Below are 22,929 nucleotides of genomic sequence, written 5' to 3' on the forward strand. Positions count from 1 at the left end.
TTCAATGCCAAAAGTAGCTATTCCTGACAAAGTTCCCCATGTGCAACCATCTATCTCTAAACAAAGGAACTGAAAGAAAAAAACCCAAAGCCAACCCCTCTTCATCAACAAGCCTCACCAATGGAGATGGCCGCATACTTAAAAACCTCATCATATAGCCACTCCACAAGAGACTAGCCTCATCGTCAATAATACCCATGAGTCTCAAACCCGCAATCTCAGTGCCAACCAATGTGACGGAGGGCCCATAACCTTCCACTACAACCAAAAAGAAAACTTCACGAAGACAACCAAGATTAAGGTATCGTAATGGTATCAAAATGTGGGTGGAGAAGTAGCTACTTGTAGCTCAAGGCTACTATGAAGGTGCCAATCAAATTTGGGTGCCTCGACAATCAAAGACTCTTCTTCAATGCAGTACTCAGAGGCCAAGGAAAGAGGAAAGCACTCCACTCCACCACACCGTAAACAAAAGCCTATGCAAGCCTCTCAACAAACTCCAACAACTCAACAAGTGTGGGTACCAAAACAATTACTACAAGCACAAGGGTACTACAAAGGAAACACTAAAGCTTGAGTTCCCAAGCACATCAACAGGTTCCCTAAGCTTATATAAAGAAAGAAGCCTTAGCACCAAAAGCGTCAGCCAACAATTTTTAATGTTTCAAAGATGGGTGCTTGTGCATGTGCTTCAAGTCAACATAATTCTTTCAAGTTTCGCCAATGAGTGGCTACTTCAACAAAAAGTAGCAGCTTAGTAAGAGTTTATTTGACTCAATTCTTGAACTTCATATAGATATATATGCTTCATTTGAGAACTTAAATATACATAAAAGCATAAAAAGCACATGGGAAGAAGTATGTAGGAACATGTCCTACTCAGCAACATTTAACAAGAATCCTGCCACACAAAGGGACTTCATTGAAGACCAATTAGTTCAAATGATGAATGTCACTTCAATGAATCAAATGAGGAACTGAGAGAATCACCATCTCGTTCTGATGATTATGTCTACGTTCCTCCAGATCCTTCCCTCTCCTCTCCCATTATTAATATCTCTTAGCATCCCCACTAACACAAATCATATGAAACCTAACTTATGATTGCCAAAAACAAAGTGAGCAAAAAAAAGCCCATGCTCACAAAAATATAAAAAATGCAATCATTCACAAAAACCCCACCCCCCCAAACCCGTTAGGAATTCCTAATAAACCACTAACCTTTTCATTTACTAACTAGCCCTTCTCATTCCTTCTGGATGACTAACGACCATTGAACGTCACTTAACATCAAAAGCCATCAACAAAGCTTTTTAATTCTCCCCACACAAAGGTCTTCAAACGTGATCACGAGGATGATCGACATTAGGAAGGGGGAATGTTAACCCATTCCTAAGGTTAACAAGAGCTACTACCATTATATTATATCAAGGAGTCAAGGTAGATACACCAAAAGGTCATGCATTCAAGATATGAAGCAATGGTGTCTAAATCTACAACTTGGACGGGCGCTCGTAATGGTCCGATGGAATACTTAAGGCAATTCCCACTTCAAGAGTGTGTGTGGTAGCAAGCTAGGATGAAGTCCCAAGTGATGTACTTCATGGATATGTTATGAGAGTAGCCATTGTAATAGCATTAGGTCTTTATGAGCCTAAAGTGCCTGGCAGACCATAGTTTAAGTGAGTGTGAATGCATGTATATAATTGAATTTCTCTCAAAATATACTCTCCAATTATGCAATAGAGTCTTGCTCTTGCTAATCCTCTTGCTAATCTCTATCCCTAATGCATGCTAGTAAGTGTGTGGGAGTGAAGTGAGGTGAGAGAAGGGACGAGTACCCGTAGTGCAACGTGGTGGTATGACAACGCTCGTGGGAGGCACGGTGGAATTGCTTCTAAAGGAGTTGTAGAGCTTGGAGACCTCAAGGGTTACAAGCTCGGCCATTGGAAAGATCCTCATGATAGTTGCAGTTCACCAGGTTCAAGGGGGGTTAGGGTGAGCCATAACAATTACACATGGCATGGGCAATACACACGGCATTGACGTGGTGTTGCTACATGTATTGCTTGCACATGGGTAATACGCATGGCATGTCATACTTATTGTCCATGTGTAGGAAATACATGTGGCAATGCCACTTCAACGCCGTGTCTTGCCCACATTCTTGCCCGAACGTGGGCAATACACGTGGGACACATGCAATACGGCATACCAGTAATACGTGGCATGTCATGAGTATTGCTCATGTGCAGCTAATACACGTGGTAGCACCACATCAATGCCACGTGTATTTCCCCTCGTCAATTGGCTTCTTCAAGGACACTTGATGCACATTTGAAATGAAATTCCCATGCACTTATGCATTAAGATGCCCAAAATCCGTAGAAATTTCCCTCAATGATCATAGATTCATGCATGAAATTCCCAAGACATCAAACAATATATGGAAAGATTAAGGAGATTAAGGGGAATGAGATTATGCATTGGTTTCAATGAAATCCACAAAAGAAACCCTAATCTTGAAGATTTTTCAATGCCCAACCTATGACAATATAAAGAAATAAGGGGTGGGTGGGTGGGATGTATCCCTCAAATAAGAGTAGTAGAACATGGCAATCTCTATTCTATATATAAGGTCTTAGAAATTTAATATAAAAATAACTTTTGAAAGTATATAAAAATATCAAATGTTTATGCATGTGACTTACGGCTCTTACAAAGACAACAACATAGTCTCCTTCTCATTCAAACTTTCTCCCTTTCACTCACACTCTCTCTCTCCCTCTCCATCTCTATCCATCTTGCTCTGTCTCTCTGTATTGTTAATTCAATTATCTAAACATTTAGAGAAAAACCAAAAAATAATGTCATAGATATAATTTAAGTGTACAAAAGTGCATCACAGTAATGTGTAAATAAATATATTTTTGTCATTACAAGAGATAAAATACATCAAAAAGGGCATTGCGATTGCTAGCTGATGGAAGAGGGAAGATGGCTGCATATAGGGAGCTCTATTAAACGGTGTAGGTGCAGGTGGGAATTGCGGCCTCGCAAGTTTTGTTTGTTGTGCCCCATGAGATAAGGGCATCATAAAAGAAGCCATGAGGGACATATGTGGTATAACAGGTCGAAATGGGGGCTCCCTTGGAACACCGAGTGGCCATGAAGAGGCACTTGATCTTGTTGGTCTCATGGCTAATGAGCCAGGTGGAGGAGGCTGGTGAGGCACGTGTGGAGACGATGTCCCCATGTCCCTTTGCTGCTCCCGTTGAGCATAGTCACTGATGTCACCCTTGAAATACTGTTGCCCTTAATCTTCGGGCACATGCAAAAGTGGTCATATACAAGAACTAAAGCACACCCCATCCCACTCCATGCTGATGTAGTTCCTTGCATGTTTAGCAAGGGTTCTAGTTTCGGCAAAGTAATTTAGGACTGCATCCCCTCTCGATCGATGAACGTCCCGAGTAACCACTTGCCATACACGCTCCTTTCATTAACATATATAAATGAACGAACAGAAATAAAAAAGTCAATGAAAATATAATGATGACAATGAATATATAATGATGACACTACTTGAAACGAATTGTAATGAAGTGAGTGTTCTAATTACCTTGCGAAAGCCTCGCTACGCTCAACAACATATCGAATGGGATTCCCGTCCGCACCCAACATGTATGGCTAGCTTCCCTCTTGTGGTTCAGGCTCTCTAAAGATATCATCATCGACCTTAAAACTTGAAATATCAACAACTACCTCACCTCCCCGCATGTCATACTTTGGTCGATTGGACGTACTCTAAGGGGGGTGCGTAAAGATGGCAATGACCAAAACACTGACCTATGTGCACACACATGTTACAAGTACGTTAGGGAAATCATGTTACAAGTACGTTAGGGAAATCATGGTTTAAAAATAAAAAAACTACTCTTTCACTCACCTCTTCTCTTCCATCTTTTGACAAGAGATACATATATTGTGGGATGTGCAAGAACAAAGTCTTGCGCAATGTAAAGTTGTAAGTTTCTGCCTCTCACACATCAATCCCCAAGTGCTTTACATGTAGAGTACAAACCATAGTGCCGTTGGCATGTAGAAACTCTACCGAGTATAGAGGCTAACTCCACAAGAACCTTCCTAAATACATTCCATTCGGGAACCACATCCTCCATCTTGGAGAGAGAAAGATTTGTCAAAAAATCTATCCACACCAAGCATAGGCCTCCAAGGCTATGATATGCATCCATGGTTCCCAACCTTGTCAATGATCCTCTGAATCATTGCAATAGTGTCAGATTCCTGGAACAACATAACATATATATAAATGGATTTCAAACTATATAATCATGATGAATGGAGAGAGTGACTGGCAAACGGGTGAGAGATCATACCTGTGTTTTAGTTTTCCCAAAAGTTCAAGACGGAGGTGATGGATGTTGGAGTTGAGACCTAAGTGGAGAGGGTCCACCACTTGTGAATTGAAGTCTTCATTTTGATAAGACCAATCACATGTTATTCCCAATGTTCAAGTAATAAACTTATGCTAAAACACAAAGATGTTAAGTTGACTTACTGAATCCCAATAGGTCTACGTCATCTTCCTTTGGACTCTTTGACTCATGCTTCGCTCTCACCACTTGGGCTCATTTGCTCATCACCCTATGCATGGGACTCATGCTCATCATCATCCTCGCTTAAGGGTGCTCTCCTCAGCATCCTCATCATCATTAACCCCCTCCCACTTTGGCCGTGACCTTTTTTAGGTATTTCTATCATGTTCATGAATGACAGAGGTGCGTGTCCATGCCCTTTTCCTTGGGTCACTCGTCTCGGTGTCTAGTTTCTTACCCTTTTCCTTTGTTTGTTGCTTGGTGAGAGGCTTCTTTCCCTTTTTTTCTCATGCATTCAACCCATATAGCAACTATAAACCCCCTAAAAATGAACTTCATAGTTCATACAAACATGCTACCCTACACATTGATACTTACTTTGAAACTGCTCATAGCCTCGCTAAGAGGAAACTCTCCCTTGAGAGGTAGTCTATCCACCATGGGCACGATATCCATGTCTCCTTGCCCTGTAGCATCAATCCACTCCTTGGGCTACAATCCCATCTCCTCTCTCTCTGACTGCACCCATGCATCTAAAGGGTGCTCTGGAATACATATCCAATTACACACACAACTTCTCCACCACCTAATACAAGAACATTTGAATACTCTTTCAATACAATAGGCTAACAATAACATGAGACACACAGTATCAATTATGCTACTACATACCTACAAGAGGTGTTGTGCCATGTGCACAACAAGTGTGGTTGTTGGTTAGGTTCCAGGGTGGCAAGCATTTTCCCTTTCCACCTTATGAACACCTTTTCAAAGTGCGTCTTCCTAAAAGCTTTGAGGGCCTCAACGATACCCACCCCAAATTCGACTGTGGCTCTCTCGTGCATGTCAGCTAGGGCATATGAGCTCTCCTCCAACTTCACATGGAGTTGTAGCATGTATTCGGTCAATTGGAACTAGTACATATGACGATGTATCCACATGAAGAATGCTTTATCGAAAGGAGGAATATGGGCATCTCTCTTTGCAAACTTGCCACCCGCGAATATGTCAAAACGAGCCTACATTTCCTACATTATGAACCAGCTTTATGTGTCAAGCTACATATCAAAAAAAAATTTAAATGTGTCAAGAGAAAATGTGTGATCTTACTTCGTGTTTGGAATATGCCCCCAAGTGATCTCTACTAACTTGGGAGTAGTGAATTTGCTTGCCTTTTCACTCAAGCCTTGGTAATCGATCATCTTCTTGAAAAACTCTTTACCATAGTTAGGGTTGGCAATTTGTGCCAGCCCATGTCCTTCATGGAATCTTTATAATTCTTATTGAAAATTTTTGCATTTTGATTGTATTCTCTACTCCCTTACTCGAGCAAGACACTGACCTTTTCTTGGTATGTGGCATCGAACTCAAGACTACAATGCATTTATGTTTTAGAAACATCTTTGAAAATCAAAATATGGCTTTATTTTAGTCTGAGTGCGAGGCGCACACATACCTTGAACACAAATTAAAAGAGGAGTGCCATGGGAAGCTTCAGCCACTTTGATATGTTAGGGCCTTGATGCCCAAGAGCTTTCTTGTCCCACACATGATCCTCACCACTAAACTTTGACAACAACAATTGTGGATCGACAAGGCCCACACACTAGATCATGAATATATAATGTGCCATTGTGTTTGGCACATGAATGGTAGTCACCCTAGCAATTTTACATACATAATAAATTAGGTCAATGATCACATATAAGATGTGTGTTCATAATCACAAAAAAACAAGATACAAGTCTACTTACTTGTTTATCATGTGCAGTACTATCAAGAACTCAACTACCACCTTCTCCTACAAGAATCAAACCACCCTACAATTTGCCTTTGGAACCTTCTCTCTATCAGTTCGAGTAGTTCTTGCACATTCCTATCATGCTTATCGATGGAGGTTACCATCCCAAACAACAAACATCTTTCCAACCATGTGTTGCCATCATTCCATCTACTCTAGTATCGTATCAAACTCTTCGGACAATGATAGGTCGTGATTAACTGCACTTTGATGATCGAATAGAGGGGAGTCTTGGCCAAGAAAACTCTCAGAGACAATGAATGCTGCCATTGCCGTCTGATATGTGCTCTCTTCCATGTTTTTAATTAACCCTTCAATGCAATCCTCATTCGTACGGATTGCAAGGTTTGCAAGGAGGTGTCATAGAGGCACTCTAGGAAGGTAGTGTTGATTATCAACCAAGTGATCCTCCACCCAATTCTCATGGAGATTTGTCAATCAACCACTTGTGTGAAACTCTCCTTTATGGACTCCTCTTCTTTTTTAATCGTGGAACCACTACTGGCAACATGATTTTTGTTGTGCATTATAGGAGCAGGTCTCGTACCCAATTCTAATCTAGATGTATTGGTGACCTCACTTGATGTGGAAACTTATGACATACCCATATCCTGCAATACTACAATCTCGTCTGGATTTTTGATGAAGCCTTTGGGTTGTAAACGCATTCGGGGAGGCATTATGTTTGGGGAGGTGAGAGTTTGAGATGAAAATATTGAGGGGATCTAGAGTATTTGAGAGGGAGAGAGTGGAAAGAGTATGAGGGAGAGAGGGGGGGGAGAGAGAGAGGGGAGAAAGAGTGTGTGAGGGTGTGTGAGGGCTCAAGAGGACATGTGAGGTTACTTGAGGGCGTGTGAGGGAATGTGAGGGCTCAAGAGGGCGTGTGAGGGTGCTTGAGGGTGTGTGGGTGTGCTTGAGCATAGGGGACATGTCGCTTTCTGATAAGGGATGTGGTCAATTGAGCGAGTCGTTAGACGATCAATCTAATGGGGCGACTGCTACCGTGGGTATTGTATGTGCAACACACATGACATTGATGTGGCATTGCCAAGTGTATTACCTAGACACACACAATACACATGGCACATGCGTTGACGTGGTGCCACTAGGTGTGTAGGCAATACACTTGGTGGCACCATGTCAATGACAGTGTATTGCCCGCATTCGGGCATGCCATGTGTATTGTGTCCATGTGCCATGTGTATTGCCCACGTTCGAGTAAGAACATTGTGCTATGGGAAACTTGGGTATCCAAATCCTTAGAACAATGTCCAAGTGGCTGTTGAAAAAAAGTTCAAAATTTGGAGCATTTCACGTAGATTGTTCACACTATAGGTAACTCCTTGGTGTGCAAGTTATTTCATGTAGTCCCTACAAGTGTATGATTCTTAGGAAGAGTATGTACAATCAATGCAACTAGCAATACAACTACCTTAAAACTCCCCATGAGCAAAATAAAATTGCTTATTTGGAAGGGGGAGAACACATTAATAACACCAATGCCTACAAGCTCTTTAGCAATAGGTATATTCTCAAGATTAATAGCTGTGGTGATCCTTGCCCTCAAAATCCTAAAAACACCCTCACAACCTCATACCCAACAAGTTTTTAAAGAAAAATAAAATCAAAGAAGCCAAGAAGCCTCACCAACAAAGAAACCTTATCACACATGCCAATAATGGTAACCTAAACACCTCATGGAAGCTCAATGCTTCTATGATGGTAACGCAACCATTTGGTTCCCAAGAATAGGGTCCCAAAGCCATCACCATTAACACACTCCTCTTAGATATAGCCATAAGGATTGGGTGCCCACTTGGATCATCAAACACTACTGGTGAGAGATTTTGAAACACCGAAATTAGAACCAAAGAAAGCTCTTAGAATAGTGATGTTGGACATATGAGTGATGAGCACATCTTGGATGCATGAAATTATGGTGATATGGTGACCTAAGAGTAGACCGTAATAAATTCTCCTTAAAATTAGGAAATACATAAGAACCTACTTACATTATACAAGAAGAGGGCAAACAATAGCTAGATTTGCCTTCTACTCCTAAAAATGGAGTGCCTTTCTTCAATAAAACCTCACCACCCATTCAGTAAATGTAGAGTCGCTACGGTGTGGTAACGTATATGGGATGGATATGATGAATGAGCTACTCTATATAACTGTTAATCTCTTTAGCCTTGCTTAAGCCCATGGTTGGACTTTTCCAATCCCCATGACATAAGTTAGATTGGCAAGGATGAAGAATCTCTTTACAATGGACTTCTTTGGGCCCATGCTTGATCATTTAAGGCTCATTTAAGGCTTACTTCCTCCCAAACCTCATCCATCTTGATCTGTAGGGAAATGAGAACTCCTAAATTATTTTAAGGAGTCTTTTATGGGACTCCCAAGGACTCCTAAGGTAGCTTCCGACGTTGTCGGCTCCTTCTCCTCCAGTTAATCTAACTTTGAATGTTGAAACTATGGCCAAATCTTGATGGAATAAATCCAATAAGGCTATAGAATACTCATCTAATTTTCCAAAATTAAATGTAAATGGAGGCCATTGGTTATTTATTCTCATTGTGGATTCACTACAACTTCCTTTTGAATGGGACATTAATTGACCTAGTGTTGGTTAGGATTTTTGATACTTTAAACCTTCTACCTCATGGTAAAATATTCTTGGGGCATTAATCACTACTAGTTCATATATATAATTGATGTGCTGGGTGGGATTTTTGATACTTTAAACCTTCTACCTCATGGTAAAATATTATTGGGGCATTAATCTCTACTAGAGTCATATATACAATTGATGTGCTCCATTTATCACTACTATAAAGAGCTCTCCTTTGTTCTATTAGCTACACTGCTAGTTCATGTTTACACTTGATGTGCTCCATATATCACTTCTACGAGAGCTCTCCTTGGTTCTATTTTCTATACTACCAATTTATTTACCCAAGTTTTTGGGTCAATCCTTGTAGCTCTTACTTTTTTTGGAGTTGAACTTAGTTGTAGCTCTTTATTTTTTTAGAGATAAACTTAGTTGCAGCTCTTTCTTTTTATAGAGTTAAACTTGATCAGTTTGCGGGTCAATCCTTAGCTCTTTCTTAGTTGGAGTTGAACTTAGTTCTTACCTAATCATGAATCATCATTGCTATTCTAATCCAAGGCCTTCTTAAGATTACATCAAAGGTTGAGGGAAAAATAGAGTATAGAAGAGACACAATGGGGACTATGAATAAGTCTTAATCATGCTATTTGTTTGCACAACATTTCTCATTAGTCTCATGGGCTTCACCTTTGAGATGGGTTAGCCAATTTGATTACAAAACTATATTACAAAATAACCACAATGGGGACATTGAATCTTAATCGTGCTATTTTCTTGCACAAGCATATTTCTCATTAATCTCATGGGTTTCACCTTTGCTTGGTTAGCCAACTCGATTACAAAATATTTTCCCTCCAAGATTGACATTTCCAAGTTTGTGTAGAGTTCTTCAATGATGACATTAAGTCCTAAGGTTGGCTTGCCCCAGTTGGTGTCAATGATGATATGCCATCTAAGACGACTAAAATGTGCTATACTAGAATGTCATCTTTTGATGGAAAGGTATCCTTGTTCTTCCATTCCTTTTAAAACTTCCACAAGTTGGTTTATTCCTCAAGAAGACCCATAAGTAAATGTTTATGGGTGCACATATGAGAAAAAGTAGGACTGTTGTGATCTTATTTTATTTCTCGACACATTTCCATGGTGGGTAGATATGTGTTGTGGGCATGTGACTTGTGGTGGTGGTGGCAAACAATCAACATGTGTTGCCATGTCTTGTATCCCCTTCCTTATACCCCGACAATGGTCTTTGAAATGGTATCTTGGTGGTTTGCCTCCTTCAACATTTAATTCTAATTTTATCCCTAAGCTTCAAATATCTCTGTCACTTTGCAAGAGAATGCCTAAAGGACCCAAAGAAAGAAGAACTATGAACCCCTCTTCGTGTGCTAAAACAGGAAGGAGTAGAGGTACAATAACCTAGGGAAGGAAGTCCTTAAATCAATTGGACTATGTCGACCGCTTCTTTAAAAAATTCTTAACAAGAATTAAATAAGAATCCTTCTCTTAGCCCCCCAGGTCAGGAAAGGAGTGGTTTTGGAGGATAACCAGCATATGATGATTAACACATTAATCAAATAATAAACAAAAAATAGATAAATCAATCAACATACTAGATACATCATAGTGATGAATATATTGATCCATTTGTGTGTTGTGCTTAGAACATATCCATGTGATAAAAAGCCACATTTTATTCAGTTAGAATGGTTGATGTCTAAAGTTAGAATGGAATACTACAAGTAAGGGATAAAATGAAATAAATGGAATACTATGCTAAGGGTTATATCCTAGGCTACGAACACTTGTTGGCACACTTGATGTCTTGTCCACTGTGGGGGGGCGAATAAAGGTTAGACACACATAGTTACACAGGTCGTCAACATGATAATAAATAACATACCATCACCAACATGATAATAAATGACATAGCCAAAATGGTACAAGATGCATATTAGAAGTGTAATACATATTACAAGTATAATATATATCTATATAGGTACTTGTGGGTGCACAAAAGAATTTGCAAATTTACACAAAAACCTAACCTTTAGCCTACTCAATTTAAAAATCATTCTTAAGCTCACTTTTGCAGCTCGATTACAATACTAGGGCTAAGGATATAGTAGGTCCCTGCGCAATAAGCTCATGATGCATGGTGTATTACCTTATTATTTAACATTTCTTCTGTCAAGTCTTAAGGTGGACATGGAAATAGGCTAAACAACAAAAAAAAATTAGTTTATTGATCAATAATTCTACTAGGAAACTTTAATACTAGATCCCTATCTTCTCATTTGTGGATATTATAGAGAACCTTGTGCTATAAGGCTTTACTTGCACACATTGACTTTAACCAACTCATTAAAAAACAAAGTTAAAATTGTTGATTGATAGTCCACATCTTTGTTTGACATCTTCATTTAGTTGTTGAATCAAGTAATTTTGAAGAATAATATGCATAATTATTTTTAGGATTAACACCTTCTTCTTCTCTTCCACTAGATTCTCTTTAGAATATCTCCTATTGGTTAGTTACTCTCTTGTTCCTACCCTTGTCAAAAGTTTCGTTTTAGTCTTAGAGGGGGATAATGATGACATGGGTTAGGAAATACTCATATACTTTGAGTTAACATCCTACATAATAATATTCCTCAACTAATATGTCAACCTTACATTTCTTTCTTAGTTCAAGAAGCAACCAAATTGAGGGTAGTGGAGAAATCATTCATCATAGTACATTGAACCTCACCAAGAAGCTATACTTTTAAAAAAGGGATAGAAGTTAAAACTCAAACCAAGAAACTCTACCCAAATGGGAATGTTAGAAGGGTGTGGTTGCTCACCCGGCTGAAAATCATTTTTGAAGATAGAGAGGGGTTGATTCTTGATAGACCAAAAGTTTTTGTTATGACTCAATTAACGATTTTAGAGGGACCCCATGAGGAAAAACTCATATAACTATTGATCATCATGAACCTAATATGGGTGACTACCCAAAGCTTCCCTCACCATCTAGTATGAGCTATAAACAAATCCTAATATGGGTGACTATGCCAAGCTTCCCTCACCATCTAGTATGAGCCATGAGCAAATCCTATAACTATATATATGTTGACATGCATTTAATCTTTAAATCTAAGAAAGAATTAGAAAGCGCAACTAGAGGCTTGGCCCCCCTAAAGTAGGTACATGATGGTGGTTGCTAACACCCCGTCGCATATGTAGCTCATACATGTGGCGTTCCCTTAGTTCATCCCTCAGTTGTTGGAAGCATTTTGATAAAGTACTGTTCCAAACATCGAACAAGGGTGAAAATTAGTTCTTACAAGTGACCCACAAATGATTCCCAAAATGTTCAACAATACTTTTCTTACTAATCCTTGTGTGCTAATCCTTGTGCAAAAAATAATAGATGCTCCTCAACACACAAAAAATATTCTAATAAAAGCTTATAGGTCAATTAGCACACCCTACAGGCTACCATTGAGGATAAAATGTCTTAACACCAGTCTACTGGTAATTAAGCGACAGTCTAGCATAAAAATAACTCAAAGATACTCCATAAGTTTCAAGAAATTGGAAAGGCAATTCGACTCAAAATCTATGAGAGTTCCTTGAGTGCACTTAGCATGAATTTACACATTATTGGGATTTTGAGGAAAAATCCTAAGAATGTGTAAATATACATTATTAGGATTTCCCCCCAAAATCCTAATAATGTGTATATATGCACTTAGCATGTATATACACATTATTAGGATTTCAGGTTTAAAAAAAGTACCTTACACTTTTTTTTGCTTTTGAAAAATATTTAAAAAGGCTTGAAAATGTTGTCATAGTCTTGCTTTTTCAGTTGAAGGAAGTATGAAAATTGATGTCGTTAATTTATGGGAGTATAATTTTAATAGCTAAAGTTTGTGCTTTGATGAGTGAGTGTGTGTGTGTGTGTGTGTGTGTGTGTGTGAGAGAGAGAGAGAGAGAGAGAGAGAGAGAGAGAGAGAGAGAGAGAGAGAGAGAGAGAGAGAGAGAGAGAGAGAGAGAGAGAGAGAGAGAGAGAGAGAGAGAGAGACGAGACGAGAGCTGCTTAACGTCGACTTATTAATTTAGAGAGACCAATCGACGGCGGCGGAGAGACTTGAACCCAAACTAATATAATAGAGGGGTTGATTCTTGATAGACTAAGGCATGTGTTATGACTCAATTGACCATTTTAGTAGAGAATTCCATGAGAAAAATAATATAGCTATTGATCATTTTTGAGGATTCCATAAGGAAACTAAAATAACTATTGATCATGAACCAATTCAAACAAATTTTTGAGGCTAAAGATGATTTTGATAAGCTAAAGAAGGTGACTTGCCGCCGTTGGTATTACAAGAAGCTCGGCCACGTAATTAAACATTACTTTAAACTTCAAAATAAGGAAAAGAAGATAAAGGAATCCAACAAGGGTTCTAGCAATTCTACCCTTGACACAATTAGATTTCCAAGAAAGAGGACTCTACTAATATTATTGTCAACAATTAAGATTTCTCACACTAATTCTTGTTTACAATTATAATCTTGAATAGGATGATGCATGTCTCAATGTAGCTATCTCTGACAATTAGTTTCTTGTGGACAGTGGTGCTTCTAAGCACATAACTTCTCAAAGAAGTTTGGTCAAACATTTGGAGAATGCAAAAAGTGATCACACTACTATGTGTACTGATAGTATTAATGAGATAGTTCTCATTACTGTTAGTGGTGAGAATCTTTGTCTTTAAAACGTGATTTTTGTTCAAGGAATTAAAAAGAATCGGCTGTTTGTGTCCACTCTAGCAAGGTCAAGGTTAATGTTGAATTTACAGATGACAAATGTATTTTCTGTGTGACAAAGAACATGACAAACAGACTATACTTACTAGATCTTTAACCACAAGTGGTTTATATAAATTGGAAATGTATATGATAAGTGTGATGTTTCTTATGTGATGGATAATTCTAATGCAATGAAAAATGCCCAGTTGTGGCATGCTAGGTTTGGCCACACTTCTATTTGGTGGTTTGATGATTTTGCAGAAACACGGGATATTAGAGGATCTTCCTTAACTTCATCCACCACCAAGATATGTTTGTGATGTATCTTCCTTAACTTCATCCACCACCAAGATATGTTTGTGATGTATCTTCGACAAACTTTCTTGCCAACATTTCCCAAAGAATGTAGTAGATAGAGTTGATCACAAATTGTAGCTCATATACACAGTGATGTGTCTGGTCCAATGAGGACTACATCTTTGGGAGAAAACGTATACTTTGTTACATTCATTGATGGTTATAGCAAGTAGACTACTCTTACCCTATCAAAGAATTGTCTCAATTTCAAATTTTTTGGATGCAAAACACTTCCCCATGTGGTCCATTGCCTTCCTTCTTTCATTTGCTTTCTCTTCTCTATAAATTCTCAAAGCACCCTTGACTGTCCTTAGTTCACCTAGATAACTCGCAACTTTTATTCTAGTTTTTAGGTTTGTACCGCAAATAAGGTTTTTTATAGCCTAGTAAAATAAGAGTAGCTTAGTTGTCATAGCATCTCTATATGATGAGAATATCTCACCTTGTAAAATCATTGATAAGTTAAACCTACAAGTTGTCGGCATACATTTTTCATGATATTTGAAATAATAATAAAGCCATGTTAAAGCATTTTACCCTAGTGAAGGATCCATCGGCTTTGATCTATCCCATTTTTTGGTCTTGCACTTCACTCTCTCAAGCTATACATTTCCAAGACTTGAGTCAACCTTAAAGGTTTTCCTATAAGCCAAATTAAAGCCAAGGCTATTTTCAAATGTACCATGTAAACAAGGCATTAATAGTCTACTAAGCAGTGCATCTTTCTCTCCACCACTGCTCATGTCAAAATAGCATGTCCATAACACCTTTAACTTCTGTAACCCAAACTTTGCTAAACATTGTTGCTTGCAACATTTAGTTTTAATTGCATCCCTTAATTGCCTATCTACACACGACGGTAATGCTTTTTGCTTCATTCCATGGTAGGTCTTACCTTGATACATTAGAGATAATGTTAATTGCTCAATGGTTTCCAAGTCATCATGTCCAACACCATCATTTTTTGCTTATTGTGGTGTGAAGGCTTCACTTGGAGAAGCAAAGAAAGGACTCCATACGTTCATAGCTTTATATGATGTAAAAGATAGGACCGATGATTACCCATAGCCATCATGTCCAATACCATCATTTTTTGCTTATTGTGGTGTGAAGGCTTCACTTGGAGAAGCAAAGAAAGGACTCCATACGTTCATAGCTTTATATGATGTAAAAGATAGGACCGATGATTACCCATAGCTTGGAGTGTTATCCACTTCTCCATCTACATTTCAAGTTTTTTAAACCCTAGGAGACAAGGAATAGGATGAGAATGAGAGACCCTTTTAATGTGATGTAGTGGTAGGGGGATGAACTCCCACCCACTTGTGTAGGGGAAATGACTAATGAAATGTCTCTCCTTGTTGGCTTGCAAATGAGAAATGAAGACCTAGGAGCCCATGTGGTCATCATATAAAAATTGGTTAAATTTAATCCACCTTAATGTGGCACTTGATTACAAAACCCTAAAATTAAAACACTAAATAATTACTATTTTTAGAATTGTGAGGCTAAATAAGAATTTGAGAGTCTCATTTGGTCACCTCACATTGTGTGTAAGACAGAGATAAAGAAAGAGAAAAAGGGAGATATTGGCACACAAGAAGCACATCAACAACAAGGAGAGCAATTTGCACTTTCAAGTCTAACCATGGCTAGGTATACAAAATCTTAACCCTTAGAAATATTTCATAAAGATTTCTTTTTCTTTTTATTGCTTAAAAGCTTTATTTGTGACAACATAACATTCTTAATATTTGTTAAACGTGTACAAAGTTTTAACTTAGATCGTGTGCTTATGTCTACAAGTGAATAAATTTTTAATAACATGACAACCAATTTGAAAGAAAGATAAATAAAGTTTCTAAAGTATTTTCTTTAAAGAAAGTTCACACAAAAAAATGGAGACAACTCTAGTTTTTTGTAATAAAGGCAAGCCCCATATTTTACTATAGAAGCGCACACTTTTAAAAATTTTGTTTATGTATGTAAAGTTGATGTATTGCATCAACTTTGCCACAGAAACTTGATGATGTGCAAAAAGTTGATGCATACAATGTCAAGTTTGTGCGGTAAATTTGATACAATGCATCCACTTTTAAAATATTTATTTGTGTATACAAAGTTGATGCATACAATGTCAAGTTTGTGCGGTAAATTTGATACAATGCATCCACTTTTAAAATATTTATTTGTGTATACAAAGTTGATACATTGCATCAACTTTGCCACACAAACCTGATGTTGTGCAGCATCGTGTTGATGCACAAAGTTTATGTGGTTTGCAAAGTTGATACATTGTCAACTTTAGAAAATTTGTATGCAAAGTTGCTACATTGCATCAACTTTGCCACACAAACTTGATGTTGTTCATCAAGTTAATGCACAACATTTAAGTTTATATGGAAAAGTTGTAATGTATCAACTTTAAGAAGATTTTTCTATATGTGTAAAGTTAATGCATTGCATCAACTTATTAAAAAAACATTTTTGTATGCAAAGTTGACATTACATTAACTTTGCCACATAAACTTAATGTTATGCATCGAGTTAATACACAACATCAAGTTTGTGTGGTGAAGTTGATGATGTGCATTAACTTTAAGAAAATTTATTTGTGTATGCTAAGTTGATGCATTGCATACACAAATAAATTTTCTTAAAGTTGATGCATTACATTAACTTTGCTACACAAACTTGATGTTATGTATCGAGTTGATACACAACATTAAGTTTGTGTGGAAAAGTTGATGCGGTGCTTCCACTTTAAGAAAATATATTTATGTATCCAAAGTTGATGCATCAACTTTGCCACACAAACTTGATGTTGTGCATTAACTCGATGCATAATATCAAGTTTGTGTGGCAAAGTTGTTGCAATGCATTAACTTTGCATTTTTTTTAAAAAGTTGACGTATTACATTAACTTTGTCACACAAGCTGATGTTGTGTGTGGCAAAGTTGATGCGATGCATCAAATTTTACTTTTTAGGGCATGCTTATGTGAGCATGAGATGGTTTTGGATAAATTTGACACACTATTAACTAGTCTACATGCATATGTAGTGAGTTATTTCCATACCTAACCGCCCAAGTGCTATATTTGGAGGCAACTACCATGTTGCATGGTTGGACCAACAATGGATGCCTGTGATAGGGTGCATAGCAACAAGGGGTAAAGGGGGAAGGGGGTGCATCCTCTTCTTAGGGGGTTTGAAGGTGCATTATAGTAAAACCTCATTAGTTTTTCCACATGTCCGATAATGTAATTTTTTTTGTTAATCTTATCTAATTTTTGGTGTACTTTTAATGTCTTTTGATTTCCTTTTCTTGTTGTTAAAGCTTGGTTTGCTCTATTTCTTGCATGATCTGCTTATAATAGCCTTGTGAATGCCTTGTTGTGGTTCCCTTTAATGGTTAGCTCTACCTTATTGATTTTTATTGGATTTAATTAGTTGAACCATTTTGCTAAATCTATTTCTTTATTTCTATAAAGTAGGTGTGATGAGATGAAGAAGTCTTCTAAGAGGCCCATTGTTTACTCTAGGATTTGATTCACCTCCTTAAATACACATTATAAAGAAGAAAAGAAACATTATAAACAAGCTAGAAAGGAAGCCCAAGCTACTACTTTACCCAAGAAAAGATCCCTCTTTCAACAAATGGACATTATATAATAATATGAGAAGAGAGATGGTGCTACAAGTGTCAAGCGCACCAACACACAACTGCATAGGAAGAAGTGTAAATTTAAACTCAATTAGGGTTTTGGACCATTGCTACTTTTCCTCCATGATGGGGTACTATGACAAAACTGAAGCCTTCAAGCAAAAGGGATTTATGGCTTCGTCAGCATCCTCTAATGATGAAGATGAAGAAGAGGATGCCTCTTACATCACAAGGAGGATGAACCTATGTCCATTCTTGTGAGAGCTAGGACAAAGACAACAACTTATTATGTACCCCCAAAGAGAACTTCTCATGGTTTTATAAATGCACCATTATGTACCCCCAAGGAGAACTTCTAATGGTTTTATAAATGCACCATTAGATAGAGCCAACTCTCGGCAGGTACATCAATTAAAACTCTTGCTTATCTTGAATATAAATGGAGGATTTTTGAGATTGATGGTGGTTTTTGTTTCATCATTACTAGGAATTCTAGCAAGGGTAGTCTTCTTAGAGGTCAAAAGGCATATGCCAAAATGGCTTGTGCAAACATTGAGGGATAGCAAGTTGGCAGCTCCTGTAATTAGCAGAACTCGTGTAGGTTCTCATATACAGAGTATTCTCATGTGGATCATGTTCTCATTTCTACTTTATGTAATGAGGAGGAACCTATTTCTACAGATTATTCTCATGTGGATCATGTTCTCATTTCTACTTTATGTAATGAGGAGGAACCTGTTTCTACAAATTATTCTCATATGGATCATGTTCTCATTTCTACTTTATGTAATGAGGAGGAACCTGTTTCCTTTGAGGAAGCATAGGATGATGATCATTGGATGCATGCTATGCAGGATGAGTATAACTCTAAACTCAAGAATGACACCACTTGGTATTTGACAGATCTACCTCATGGAAAAAAGGTCATTGGTACTAAGTGGGTTTACAAGTTAAAACGCAAAGCAGATGGTAGCATTGATCGCTACAAGGCCAGACTTGTTGCAAAGGGGTATGCCTAGCAAAAGGGCATTGATTATGATGAGACCTTTACACCACATCTGGTATGACTACCATTAGGTGTCTCATTGCTTTGGCAGCACATCATGGGTGGAATGTACATCAGTTGGACATTAAGACTGCATTCTTGAATGGTGATTTACATGAGAAGGTGTATGTATCGCAGCCTCTTGGTTTTGCTGTGAAAGGAGAAGAGTCTAAAGTATGTAGGTTGAAAAAGGCTCTTTATGTCCTTAAGCAGGCTTCTAGAGCATGGAATGAGAAGATTCATGCATACTTGGTTGAAAATGATTTTTGCAACAATCCAACAGAGAGTACCCTCTATATGAAGAGGAGTAAGAACACATTTTTGGTCATCATTCTATACATTGATGACATGCACATGGGACCCGATATAGATCAGATTTCAGCCTTTAAGGTTAATTTGTAGTCATCGTTTTAAGATGTTAGATTTGGGGCCCTTGCATTACTATTTAGGGATTTAGTTTATGCAGCTCAATGATGGCATTGTTATGCTGTAGTCTAAATATATACATAATCTATTGAAGAGGTTTAATCTTGAAGACTGTAAACCTGTGGCTACACCTATGAAGACACATACTCGACTTAGTCTTCAAGATGCATGAGACTCTTTTGATGCTAGTTTGTATCAACATGCTGTTGGATCCCTTCTTTATGTGTGCAACACGAGGCTAGATATACAGTATGCGGTCTCACACTTGAGCAGATTTATATGTATAGCCCAGGTACGAAGCATTGGCAGACTGTTAAGCGGGTTTTCTGCTATTTACAAGGCACTCAGCATTTTGGATTATGTTATCCAAAGGGGGGTGAGTCATAACTGCATGCTTTCAGTGATTCGGATTGGACTGGATGTTATGACACACAAGTGTCCACTAGTGGGTTTTGCTTTTGCCTTGGTGATTCATGTATATCATGGCTCAACAAGAAGCAGCCTATAGTGGCCACTTCCAGCTATGAAGCTGAGTACACGACAGCTTTTATAGCTACAGTTGAGTGTGTGTGGCTCAGATGTCTTATGGTTGATTTGGGTGTTGGACAATCATCTAGCACTACGATTTTCACAGACAGAGCGCATTAGCAGTTTTGCGAGGAACCGAGTGTTTCATGCTCGCACTAAGCAGCACATTGAGGTGCATTACCACTATGTCAGGGAAAGACGCTCTACAAAGCAGAGAGATCAGCTTGGTCTATGTGCCTACACATGACAACATGGCATATTTATTCATGAAGGCTCTTCCTCGTGAGAAGTTTGAAGCTTTTCGTAAAGCTTTGGGCTCACTGCCTTTTTAGGTTTTATCAGACATACCTTGTACATGTTCACATCATCACTCTAGGGGGGATTTGTAGCCTTATATGGTAGTGATGTGTGTGAACACACTTAGGAGCCTGGGCACTTTTTCCTCACTAGGAGGTTTCTTCCCCGTGCATATGTACACCCTCTTATCTACTCATTTTGGGATGTGTGCTTATCTTTTGTATCTGCTGGCACACATTTATTTATTCTAATCTAGTGAGTTTGTGTGCTCTCTCAAGCTTATCTATCTTGTGTGTGTGCATTGTTGCAACCCTAACCCTAATTCCAACAAGGAATATGTGGCATGATACCAAAAGGTTGATAGAATTTTAAGAAGAAAATGTCTTTTAGAGGTTGGGATTCTTATGGAGAGAGAGGAGCTCTCATATGGACTCAGAAAGTATGATCCTCTATTTCATCTTACCTTTTATACAGGACAAATTTGGGATCTTCAAAATAGAATCTTTTCAATGTGAGAGAATAAAGATTTGAATGGGAAAAAGACCTCTAAAAGGTTAAATAACTCTAGTGGCTTAGCTGAAAGTCACGGTGGTAAGAAGGTGGATACATCAATTAAAGACCTTTAAAAATCTATGAAGCTTAATCCATAGTGGCGCAGTTTAAGGAGTGAAGGATCAGACATTGCTAGTTTTGATCTTATTGCATGTCATTTCAAAGGAGCTACCACTTAATGAAAATACATTTTGTTTACAACACAATTAAAAATTACCATGCAATGATTAGAAGATCTGAAGCAAAGCCTTATGCCTTGTGAAGAGGAAGTAATGAAACTTGAGCGTGAAATCACTGCATGTATCAATCTACTTTTACAAGTACAAAGTGAACAACGAGACATTAAATTTAAAGCCACTCGTGGAGTCATTATAGGTACGTTTCCTACTAACAATGGCTTTTATGATGTTTTTGTTCTTGATTTTCTAGGCTTTTCATAGCTTGTCAAAACTTAATGGTTTTAGTGCTTGTTATAGCTTTCAATTGATTTTCTAGGCCTTTCATAGCTTGTCACAACTTAATGGTTTTAGTGCTTGTTATTAGAGCTTTCTATTGCTTTCAAGTACTAGCAAAATGACTGCTTTATGGTGGTTTTCACTACAAAGCAACACTTTCACTTCTTTTCAAGACTAGAAAAGTTTTGTCTTTTGGGTACTTATCAGTGCTTTATACTTCTTTGTACACAATTGGTTTTAGATGATTTCAACCAATAGAAAGTACCTCAAAATTTTTTGGTCTTAGGTGCTTTTCACTAAGCAAGTCATTGCTTTTAGGTGCTTCTAAATGCTTCAAGGTACTTGAACAACTCACTAATTTTAGGTGATTTTAAATGCTTTGGTACTTTTAGGTGCTTTTGACTTATTGGAAGTGCTTTAAAGTACTTGTGTGGATTAGGTGCTTTTCACTTCTTGACCAAGTCACTACTTTCATGCGCTTTTGATTTCTTTAGAGTACTTGAACAAAACACTAATTTTATGTGCTTTTGATTGCTTTAGAGTGATTGAGAAAGTCACTAATTTTATGTGCTTTTGACTGCTTTAGAGTAATTGAGCAAGTCACTATTTTTTTGTGCTTTTATCTACTTTTAGAGTGCTTGAGCAAGTCACTACTTTTATGTGCTTTTGACTGCCTTAGAGAACTTGAACCAGTCATTACTCTTATGTGTTTTTAAATGCTTTAGAATACTTGATCAAGTCATTATTTTTATGTGCTTTTGTCTACTTTGGAGAGTGCTTGAGTAAGTAATCGCATTTATATGCTTTTGATTGATTTTAGGTGCTTCTAAATGGTACCTTAGGAAATAGCCTATACATATTTTGCTTACTCATTATTGGCTCCATATGAAACTTGATGGCCCTCACTAGGTGTGAGTACATGAGAGCAATGGATGGGTTGGTTATGAAGGAGCCGATATTCATCCTTGTGAAATTTTCCATAAAATTATTCTTTAATAACATATGAGCATGCTATAATAACATTGCCCCATGTGTCTTCTTCGACCCTTCTCATTTGATGCTTATGTACACTGCATTTGAGTATGTAAAATTTTTCACCTTCTTTATTACCTTCATTAGCATTCGCAGCAAAGTTATCTCCTATCCACCACCACAGGGCACACTCAAAGCATCAGGGTGACTTGCAAATGTGGGCTTGGCAATTCCCTATTCATCGCTTGAGCTTCCATCTGACAATTCATCATCACCCAAGGAAACTAGGGTATTATACTCCCAGCTCTCCATAAATTCTTTATTCTTGCATCTTTGCCAAAGCCCTTGTATACTTGAATTGCAAAAGCAAGACAAGCTTTTACATCTCAATGTAGAGGTATCTGTTTTGCTAAATATCCATTCACAGAGTACATCGAGCGTGATCTATGTACATGCTTGTAGTCCCTCTTCACACTCCTCTGCATGTCACCTTGCTTTTTCTTCAAGAAGTCTCGGCTTACCTCTTGTTTATTAGATAAGCTTGCAATGTGAACTTTATCGTAGGAAATGGAACCTTAAAAATTCCACCATGTCGGTTGCACACTTTAAAGGAGCACCATCTTGCTTTAGCTATGCTACCATGTGTGTGCCCTCTTGATTGATGCACCAGCCCCATTATCCCCTTCCCATGGCTTGGACCAAAAACATTCCACTCCAAATTTAGCCATGTGAGCTTGTAACATCTCACAAACAAAGTAAAAAGGTCTCTTTACTTTGAATTGTGATGTAAC

Source organism: Cibotium barometz, chromosome 6 (genome assembly GCF_041138505.1).
Source record: "Cibotium barometz isolate CiBa-2024 chromosome 6, ASM4113850v1, whole genome shotgun sequence".
Classification (NCBI taxonomy): domain Eukaryota; kingdom Viridiplantae; phylum Streptophyta; class Polypodiopsida; order Cyatheales; family Cibotiaceae; genus Cibotium; species Cibotium barometz.